The 10975-nt window shown below is 45.4% G+C and overlaps 1 pseudogene; it reads left to right on the top strand.

Annotated features, from left to right (window-relative positions):
* Positions 1-7083: 7083 nt before the first annotated feature.
* LOC144375188 (cold shock domain-containing protein E1 pseudogene) lies at positions 7084-10440 on the top strand (annotated as a pseudogene).
* The last annotated feature ends 535 nt before the right edge of the window (positions 10441-10975 follow it).

Here is a 10975-nt window from a genome sequence, read left to right as displayed (position 1 = left end):
ATTTCTGAATTTCTGAGTGTGTCCACCATGTGAGGATGTGGTCTGTGGTGAGACATCTGCTGCAGGTGCAGGAGATGGTTGGGGGAGAAAAGCTGAGGCTGGGCATTGGTATAGCTGGGATGCTATGTTTAGGCACAGTCTCTTTTTTCTCCCTGAGACCTGGGACAGTCCCTAGGGGAAACCACAGCTTCTGGGTCCTGAGTAGTGGGAGAGTCATGCCCATATGGGTGTGCTGTGGAACGAGAAGCTACAGCCCAGACTCCTAAGATGTAACCTGCCACCAGTCCCCAGAATGTGTGGAGTCCAAGGCCAGAGGCAGGAGTGAGATATGCATTCCAACAGGAGAGAAGCAGAACTGTCTCAGGGAACTCCCAGGGGCTCCTTGTGAACCCAGCATGATATCTTTTATGCCATCTTTTTCATCTACAAGGTCATTGACATGCGGGGTTTATTAGCCTTCAGCATCAGGCCTGGCCCTCAGAAAAGGAAGAAAGAACATTGTGGAATGGAAAGATCCAGCCTAGAGATAAGGACAGCTGATCTTATGAGTTGAGGGAAATCATTCAGTCATGATCACCATCCTTGACCTTATCTCATTCTTCCTTCTCATCATGATGATCATTGAGTCATTTGACAGTTATTTGAGATAGAGTGATAAAAATTCATCATCTATATTGGGAATTTTCTGGGAGTAGAGAAGACACTAGTAATAATTATGTGAGTACAACAGGCACAAATTAGGAAGGTCTGAGGAAACCCAGGATCTAGGGCTAGAGCCCTTCTTCATAGAGCTGCTCTGGTCTAGAGTGGTTCTGTGGAACTATTGCCCTAACAGATTAGGTTTCAGATTCGAAGTAACTAGGTAGGTATTCAGGAAAAATCATCCAATCTCATGTGTCTGAGAATCCAGGTTGATTGGGAACTGTTCCTCATGCATATCTCATTGAGGAACCTCAAGGGGGAGCATTGATTCAAGGCCAAGACATGTGGCTTCTTCAGAGCCATGGAAACCCATCCTGAATGGGGGATGAAGTCTGGGGTTTCTGTGAGATCTCAAGGATTCAGACATCAGCAGGGAAATGCTCTGGAAATGAGGTGTGAGACAGGAAAACTGGCCCAGGAGTGATAGAGACCCTGGTGAAGAAGCTGAAGTGTCAGGAAGAAAGGGCAAAGTCCACTAACATTATGCTGTGTCATTAAATGTCAGAGGGCACTCCAGGGGACAGTGCCTATGTCATCCATACTTCTAGAAGTTCAAATTTCTAGTTGGCTTGAAAACTTTGTTTTGGACCTGTGTATTGGGAAGTATATGCTGGGGGCCATGAGTACTGTGGGATGAAGGATATGGGTGTCTCCTGTCCAGACCTGGAGGAGGATATTCTCCTGGTGCCTTTGCAGATCTCACAGGGGGGTTGGGGCAGATGAGATTGTCACCCAGCTCAATTCAGCAGGAGCTGCTGGCTCTGTTTCTCCCTTCCCCAGGGACCCCAAACAGCCATTTGCTTCCCATCTCCCAGGCCAGAGCAGCCACTTCATTGTCCCTCTTCTACAGCCCCAGAGTCTGCTCCCTAGGGCTCCCCAACAACGACTCATGCCATTCTGGGCTATGACTTTTGCTGTAGAGGAAGCCAGTCTCCCTCCCTCTTCTGACTCTGTGAATTTTGTCTCAGCCCATATCCATCAGCTACTGGATGCTGACATTCTTCCTTGTACAATGAGGGGCTTACCCAGCATAGACCTGCCCTGTGTGGTGGGGCTATTACTCCCTAGGGAAAATATAGGTCTGGGTTGGACACAGAGATGGGAGCAGATGGGTGGGATTAGGTCTGGATCCACTGCCTTTGGGCTATGTAGAACCTGGGTAGACTGTGTATGTCTCTGCGTTCATCTGTGAAATGGGCAATCATAGCCCCCACATCTCAGAGTCACTGGAGGGTCAATGAGGTACTGTGACTTGCCCTAAGTGGCCCATGGCTGGCAGATGAGGCATCTCATAGATGCTTCTGTTTGTTAAATTCTTCTCAAGATTATGGAGAGATTCCTTTCCTGTATCTGACATTCCCTGGTCTGCCTCAATGGTGTTGACCTCCAGGAACTTGAGGAGGGGAGAAGTAGTAAATTCCAAATTGTCCCCTAGCAGCTTGTGAATTCCTCCAGGGCAGGTGGTCCTCATGTCCCTCCACCCAGCACTTGGTCCATTTTACAGCTATGCTCACTCAGGGCTTGTTAAATGAATGTGTGAGTGAACAAATGATTAAATGACAACGAGTCACAGGGATGAGGATATGTGGAAAGAGCCTGGGGATAGGTCACCCCACAATTCACTGTGACCCTGACTGGATCATTAACTTATTGTTGGAGCCTCCATCCTCTCATCTCAGAAATAGGCACACAAATATCTTGTTTAGTTTGCTTTGTGGATCCATTGAGCCAGGGTAGACAGAAGAATCCAGGTCCTCCAACTCCACAGAACCACAAATATTCATATGCTCAGAATCTTCTCTTGGCCTTGTATAGGCACAGCCTGCCTAGGAGGAAGAGTGACCCAACATACATGTGGTCTTTAACACCTGTGCCACCTAAGCTGGCTTGGCCCTTACAGTCAGGCATGGGGGAATACGCAGTCACCTTGGGTTGCCCTTAAGCTAATGGACCCAGATGCTCACCATCTGTGTAGCTGTGGGACTCACACCACCTGTCTTCACACTTGGAACCTCTGTCTCCTCATTTACAAGGTGTGGGAGTATGGACATCTGCCTCCAAGGTGGTCTGAATCACAAAATATAAAACATGTCAGATACCAGCTCAGCATTTTCCTGAAAGCAACCCTCAGCCAAGGTCACTCTGTTGACAGATGGTGGCAGGTGGCATCATATCTGCACAGAACTGGGAGCAATGTTACAGTGAAACAGCAAACATGGAGGGCTCAGTAAGGTCCAGTCCAGGACCCAGCTGAACCTCTGAGGGACAGCCTGCTAGAGACACAGCCCTTGTAACAGGGTGCCTGCCTCCAGTAGGGACTCAGAATGAATGGTAACCCCATCCTGGGGCAGGGCTGTCACCAGGAAGGCCAAATTACAGCTTCTGGCAGCCTTCAAGCCCCAGCAAGGCTAAGGATTGAACAGGCAAATAAGCAAAAGGCCCAGAGTACACAGGGAGCCAGTTCCCAATAGTCCTGACAGAGCAGCACCAGCATAGAGGACCAGACAGAGGGGCCCAGCAGGGTGAGGAATTTCAAAGTGGTGAGAGTGACATTGAGTGTTTAGGGCCAAGAACAACAGAGGAGGACAGTGAGAGGATCCTTGAATCAAGCCACTTAAAGGCCATCAGTACCATGGGAAGTGTACAGAGAGGACATGATTCTGGGCTTAACTTGGAAAGGGAGCACATGGAGTCCAGGAGTCCTTAGTGACACACTGATAATGGTAGGAGCAGGAAAGTGACAGCCCAGTGATCTACTTCTGACAAATCACTCAGAGTCTCTGGAACATGGTATCTTCATTGTAGACTGAAGATCCTAATAAGATCTTCCTCCAAGAGCATCTTGGTGACAGAAAAGCAGACCTGGGGGTCATGGGAAGAAAATGTCTCAGCGATATGACTGAAATCATAGTTCCTTCCCTGTGATCCTAGACAAAGTAGGAACTGTGGAAGACCAGACATGTGGGCAGGGTTGAGTCTGGGGTTGTCCCAGAAGTACCCAGATTGGGGATGGACAGACATAGAAAGGGAGAGAAACTGGGGAGATGTCTTCCCAGATCTCCATGGAATTAGGATCAAAGCTGAGCTTGAGACTGAATGAGGGGCCCTAAGAATATTAATTCCTAATCCTAGAACCTGTGAATATATTACGGTCTGTAACAAAAGGGACCTTCCCCAGAGAATGATGTTAAAGGGCCTGAGATGGAGGATTATGCTAATTTATCTGGGTGGTCCAAGGTAAGGAAAAGAGAGAGGTGGGAGGTCAGAATAAGAGAAGAAATGTGGGAATGGAAGGAGGTGAAAGAGAGAAAGAGAGAGAGAGAGAGAGAGAGAGAGAGTAGGGGAATGGAGAGAAGAGGGATGAGGGAGAGAGAAGAGAAGAGAAAGAGAGAGGGGAGAGGTGAAGAGAAATCCAGAAAGATATTTGTAGGTGCTGCAGAGCTGGCTTTGAAACTGAAGGAAGGGATAGGAGTCCAGGGATGTGGTATCCTCTAGGAGCTGGAAAACATAAGGCAATGGTCTCTTCCTGAGTCCCTCAAAGGAGCCTGGCCTCCCAACACCTTGGTTCTAATCCCCAGGATGCATTTTAGACTTCTGACCTCCAGACCTGTGAGAGAATAAATGCATGTTGTTTTGAGCTACTGTATTGCAGTGATCTATTTCAGCAGCCACAGAAAACTCCCTGAGGAGTGGGGCACTGATTGTGGCCCCTCCACAGCCCCTGCCCATGGTGACAGAGGCATGATCTTAGGCCCTGAGGCCAACCCTGCTAACTTCCATGGTAGAGTAAAGAGACTGGAGCTCAGGTACTGCATGAGCAGGTAGGGGGCTGGGCCACAGACTCACCATTCCTTCATGGTCAGAGAGTGGCTGTATATCCAACACTGCTAGTCACTGCCTCATGGAGAAAGTCCCAATACAGGACCTATTTTTCCTGCTGATGTCCACAATTGAATGAAATACTCCCAATAAATAATGACTTCCCTGTCACCAAAGGAAGATGGCAGGTGACCTTCTGTGCCACACACTTTAAAGGATCACTATGTTCTCAGGCCACAAATTGGTCACCTGTGTGTACATCATAACCCAAGTCCCCTTAGTGTGGAAGCCTCAGATAAAACACGTCTCCACCTGTAATTGTGGTGCAAGATGCCCTGTGTCATTTCCCTCCAGCAAGGTCTTAGAAATTATGAGCACCTATTTCCTTGGGAACATGGTTCCCTGGGAGTTAGGAACTCATTGTTTTCACATGTCTGAAGTTCTTGGCAGGCCTTTTGTCTGGCAGTTTCCTTCTTAGCTTCCTCCTATTTCTCTTTTGTACCCACACCTACCATTGGATAAGGAATTGAAGTGAGCTCTGAATTTAAGAATTTGGGAAGCCAATGGCATTGGTGTGCCCTGAACTCTGTGGACAGCCTAGTTCTCAGGAGTGATGGGGAAGGTGAATATGTGTGGGTAGAAGCTGAGTTGGGCAAAGAGGAGGAGGGTATTCCAAGAGTCCATCCCTGAATAGAGGAGCACAATTTATTGCCCTTTATTTTAATGCAAGGGATAAGCTGTCTGTGAGGGTCAGGGATTGTGGATACAAGACTTCCAAAACTCTTCAGGCACTGGGCTCACCCTCCCTATGCTACCCAGTCCTGAGCACACCCCCTCCCCCCTGCCATGCTGCTCCTGCCCTGGCTTGAAATTCTGGCTTTGTGGCCTGGATTCCTATGGCAGTCAGTACAGCACCAAGAGGGGTCCAGCTGGCAAAGCCAGGATGGTAGAGAGGCAGAATGAGCCCTCCTGCAGTCCTGGGCCTATGGCCTAGAATTTCTCCTCAGGGGTTCTCAGTCTGTGCATCTGGAAGAAAGGTCAGTAGAAGAGAGAGAGAGAAGAGAGAGAGAGAGAGAGAGAGAGAGAGAGAGAGAGAGAGAGAGAGAGAGAGAGAGAGAGAGAGAGAGAGAGAGAGAGAGAGAGAGAGAGAGAGAGAGAGATTGTGGTGTGTGTGTGTGTGTGTGTGTGTGTGTGTGTGTGTGTGTGTGTGTGCCCTCAGTGGAGGGAGTGTATGAGGAAGTAAAACCTACCCCAACCCTGTCATAGTGTTACTGAGGGCCCTAGGTACTTGGTTGTGTCTCATCAGTGAAGTTCATGCTTCCAGGTACCCAGCCTGGTGAGCCCTGACCTCTGACCCTCAAGCAGGACTGCTCAACCTTCAGTAACCACCCATGGTATAAGCCCTAAGAACTGTACACCCTACCTCCTCTCCAGCCCCATGAGTACTCTCTCAGGGGCCAGTCTCTGCACCTCTTAGTGTCCTTGCCCTGTTGCTAAGTGCACCCACAGCTTGATCAACATCACTAGCATCCTCCTTGTGACCAAATTCTAGATATTGCATTTGCTAACCACCATCTACTTATTTGTTCATTCATTCCTGGTCTGCAGAAGCTAATCTGAACCAGACAAATGAAGGAAAGTGATCTTCCCCTAGGGTTAAGTGCTTTAAAGCACAGACAGTTACAGAGCCACCACTGGATGCCCAGCCAGCAGGGTGAGCCCACAGTCCCACACCCCTGTATCACTCTACACCATCTCCAGAGTGCATTGGCCTGGCTGGGTCCCACCATACCAGGTGTTTTGTGCTGCAGTTTCTTCTATTGTCACTGTATTTTAAATATTTTGCACATCAGAAACTATTCTTGTTCATCATGCTTTATTGGTATGTGTGGAATCCCTTTCAGAAAATGCAAGATAATTTATGTATTCAAACCTGCCTTGGCCTCTTATACTGGCCACGGCCATGTAGCAGGACTCTAGAGATGCAGCTCCCCTCTCATGCACATAACCCAGCAGGTTCTCAGCTCTAAGGATGGCCATCTCTGCAGGGGTTGCTTCAGGGCCCCTTCTCTCCAACCCTCTTTACATAGCTTCCAGTCTCATTAGCTGAGTCTAATAGTCTTCCATATCTCTGGTAGAGTCCATGGCCCTGCCCTGGTGTTTCCTGGCTCAGTGCCCTCATGAGTAGGAAATACTCCAAGTCCTGGGATTGTCGGGTGTGGGGCTCTGGGGAATTGGGCGGGGCTGCATGCAGAGCCAGGATGAAAATTGGCTTGTAATTCCTAAGTACCGGGCTATGCTGCTTCTGGCGGTTCTGAAGAGGGGGCGCTGAGCTCTTGGGTATGAAGTGTAACAGAACAGACTTTACCACCCGAAACTGCTGCTTCAAGTTCAGATCAGGCAAGGAACAAACCTCGTAACAACCAAAAAGACCAAAGAAGAATACACTTAAGTTGAAGACACAACACTTGATCCGAAACAAGAAGTTTGTGCCTACTCAACAGCTTTGAAAGAGCACTTCCCAACACTGCTGGTAGTCTTTGTTTTCTTCAGTGCTGTACTGTGAGATTGCCTGGTGCATCAGCAGTTGTATTCTTTATTAGCTTGGTAGATCATTTTCTCTCGCTCTTTTTTTTAATACTAGCAACTTTCATCCTTTGAAACGTGTGCTGAAAAAGAAGAATCAGCAAATACTACTGAAAGTGCAATATTTGATTATCACTTCGAGATGAGCTTTGATCCAAACCTTCTCCACAACAATGGACACAATGGGTACCCCAATGGTACTTCAGCAGCACTGCGTGAAACTGGGGTTATTGAAAAACTATTAACCTCTTATGGATTTTTTCAGTGTTCAGAACGTCAAGCTAGACTTTTCTTCCACTGTTCACAATATAATGGCAACCTGCAGGACTTAAAAGTAGGAGATGATGTTGAATTTGAAGTATCGTCTGACCGGTGGACTGGGAAACCCATTGCTATTAAATTGGTGAAGATTAAACCAGAAATCCATCCTGAAGAACGAATGAATAGACAAGAAGTGTTTTATCTGACATACACCCCTGAAGATGTTGAAGGGAATGTTCAGCTGGAAACCAGAGATAAAATAAATTTTGTAATTGATAACAATAAACATACTGGTGCTGTAAGTGCTCGTAACATTATGCTGTTGAAAAAGAAACAAGCCCGCTGTCAGCGAGTAGTTTGTGCCATGAAGGAGGCATTTGGCTTTATTGAAAGAGGTGATGTTGTAAAAGAGATATTCTTTCACTATAGTGAATTTAAAGGTGACCTAGAAACCTTACAGCCTGGAGATGAAGTGGAATTCACAATCAAGGACAGAAATGGTAAAGAAGTTGCAACAGATGTCAGACTTTTGCCTCAAGGAACAGTCATTTTTGAAGACATCAGCATTGAACATTTTAAAGGAACTGTAACCAAAGTTATCCCAAAAGTACCCAGTAAAAACCAGAATGACCCATTGCCAGGATGAATCAAAGTTGACTTTGTGATTCCTAAAGAACTTCCCCTTGGAGACAAAGATACAAAATCCAAGGTGACCCTATTGGAAGGTGACCATGTTAGGTTTAATATTTCAACAGACCGACGTGACAAATTAGAACGAGCAACTAACATAGAAGTTCTATCAAATACATTTCAGTTCACTAATGAAGCCAGAGAAATGGGTGTGATTGCTGCCATGAGAGATGGTTTTGGTTTCATCAAGTGTGTGGATCGTGATGCTCATATGTTCTTCCACTTCAGTGAAATTCTGGATGGGAACCAGCTCCATATTGCAGATGAAGTAGAGTTTACTGTGGTTCCTGATATGCTCTCTGCCCAAAAAAATCATGCTATTAGGATTAAAAAACTTCCCAAGGGCACGGTTTCATTCCATTCCCATTCAGATCATCGTTTTCTGGGCACTGTAGAGAAAGAAGCCACTTTTTCCAACAATCCTAAAACCACTAGCCCAAATAAAGGCAAAGAGAAGGAGGCTGAGGATGGCATTATTGCTTACGATGATTGTGGGGTGAAACTGACCATTGCTTTTCAAGCCAAGGATGTGGAAGGATCTATTCTCCTCAAATAGGAGATAAGGTTGAATTTAGTATTAGTGACAAACAGAGGCCTGGACAGCAGATTGCAACTTGTGTGGGACTTTTAGGTCGTAATTCCAACAAGAGGCTCTTGGGTTATGTGGCAACTCTGAAAGATAATTTTGGGTTTATTGAAATAGCCAATCATGATAAGGAAATCTTTTTCCATTACAGTGAGTTCTCTGGTGATGTTGATAGCCTGGAGCTGGGGGACATGGTCGAATACAGCTGGTCCAAAGGCAAAGGCAACAAAGTCAGTGCTGAAAAAGTAAACAAAACTCACTCAGTGAATGGCATTACTGAAGAAGCTGATCCCACTATCTATTCTGGTAAGGTCATTCGCCTCCTCAGAGGTGTTGATCCAACACAGATTGAGTATCAAGGAATGATTGAGATCGTGGATGAGGGGGATATGAAAGGTGAGGTGTATCCATTTGGCATAGACGGAATGGCCAATAAATGGAATTGCCTGCAGAAAGGGGAGAGTGTCAAGTTCCAATTGTGTGTCCTGGGCCAAAATGCACAGACTATGGCCTATAACATCACGTCCTGCGCAGGGCCACAGTAGAGTGTGTGAAAGATCAGTTTGGCTTCATTAACTACGAAGTAGGAGATAGTAAGAAGCTCTTTTTCCATGTGAAAGAAGTTCAAGATGGCATTGAGCTACAGGCAGGAGATGAAGTGGAGTTCTCAGTGATTCTTAATCAGCATACTGGCAAGTGCAGTGCCTGTAATGTTTGGCAAGTCTGTGAGAGCCCCAAGGCCGTTGCAGCTCCTCGACCTGATTGGTTGGTCAATCGCTTGAAGAACATCACCCTGGATTATGCTAGTGCTCCTCGCCTAATGGTTCTTCGTCAGCCAAGGGGACCAGATAACTCAATGGGATTTGGTGCAGAAAGAAAGATTCGTCAAGCTGGTGTCATTGACTAACCACATCCATAAAGCACATCATTAACCCACTATGATCAAGTTGGGGGGATTCTGATGAAGGGTTCTGAATATCTCCCTCTTCATCCCTCCCAAAATCTGGAATACTTATTCTATTGAGCTATTACACCAGTTTTAACACCTTCCTCGTGTTATGTTTAAAAAAATTAATAAATTTAAGAAACCATTTTAAAATTATGCACAGTTGCAGCCTGGAAAACTTATGGTGGCATCTTATAGTATCAATTTTAGGAGCTTTATTTGGTGCATTTAATGCAACTGGTAATTGCAAAATCCACTTCGCCTGTGTAAGTGAAAAATACAGACTGTTATCTTGTTGGCCCTATGAAATTCTGCACTTGATATTTAGTATATACTCTACCTTCATTACTTCTGGCAAGATGTTCTGCCTTAGCACTCAGTTGCATTCTTTTCCTTTTCTTTCCTGTTCATTATGCTTTAATTCTGAGGACCATATGAGGGTAGAATATATTACCTTTTAAAAATTACAAAAATTTGTATAGGCAATCCATTTTCTTAAGTTGATGGCCAAATGTTAAAATGTTATTTTTCATATCATTTATAATTTTGTCACAATCCACTTAACAAAGTTTGGTTAGATTTCAGTGAAAATTATCTTCCAGAGTAGTTTTTTTTCCCTGGGATGGGGGGCAAATAACTTTACTACAATTAGTATATATGGTGCAGAATTTCGTGCAAATGAAGTGTGCCAGCAGTGTGATAATTTCAACATATTTAAACAAACAAACAAAAAAAAGGACGAGTGCACAAACTTGCTGCTGCTTAGATCACTGCAGCTTCTAGGACCCAGTTTCTTTTACTGATTTAAAAACAAAACAAGAAAAAAAAAATAAAAAAGTTGTGCCTAAAATGAATCTTGTTTTTTTTATAAGTAGCCGCCTGATTCCTGTGTCCTGTGGAATACAGGCACTTGACCCTTGGTGTAGCTTCTGTTCAACTTTATATCACGGGAATGGATTGGTCTGATTTCTTGGCCCTCATCTTAAATTGGTCATATTCAGGGTCCCTGGCCAGTGGACTGAAGGCTTTGTCTAAGATGACAAGGATCAGCTCAGGGGATGTGGGGGAGGGCGCTTTTATCTTCCCCGTTGTCGTTTGAGGTTTTGATCTCTGGATAAAGGGGCCATTTATCTTTGTAAACACAAAACATTTGCTTTCTCCAGTTTTCTGTTAATTGTTAAAGAATGGAAGTGAATAAAGTTTTACTGATTTTTGAGACACTAAAAAAAAAAAATAAAAAAAGATTGGCTTGTAGCATCCCATAGCAGCCCCAGGGCCTAGAGTAGACCCTGCACCCTGTAGATGCTCAGTAAAAATAGTAACATGGAAGGCAGAAAAAGTCTTAAGCTGGCTGAGAATCCATGTTCACCATGGTCACTTGGCCC

The sequence above is a fragment of the Ictidomys tridecemlineatus genome, chromosome 2 (genome assembly GCF_052094955.1).
Source record: "Ictidomys tridecemlineatus isolate mIctTri1 chromosome 2, mIctTri1.hap1, whole genome shotgun sequence".
NCBI lineage: Eukaryota > Metazoa > Chordata > Mammalia > Rodentia > Sciuridae > Ictidomys > Ictidomys tridecemlineatus.
Note: the sequence above shows the minus strand (reverse complement) of the source record. Positions and strands in the feature narration are given on the sequence as shown.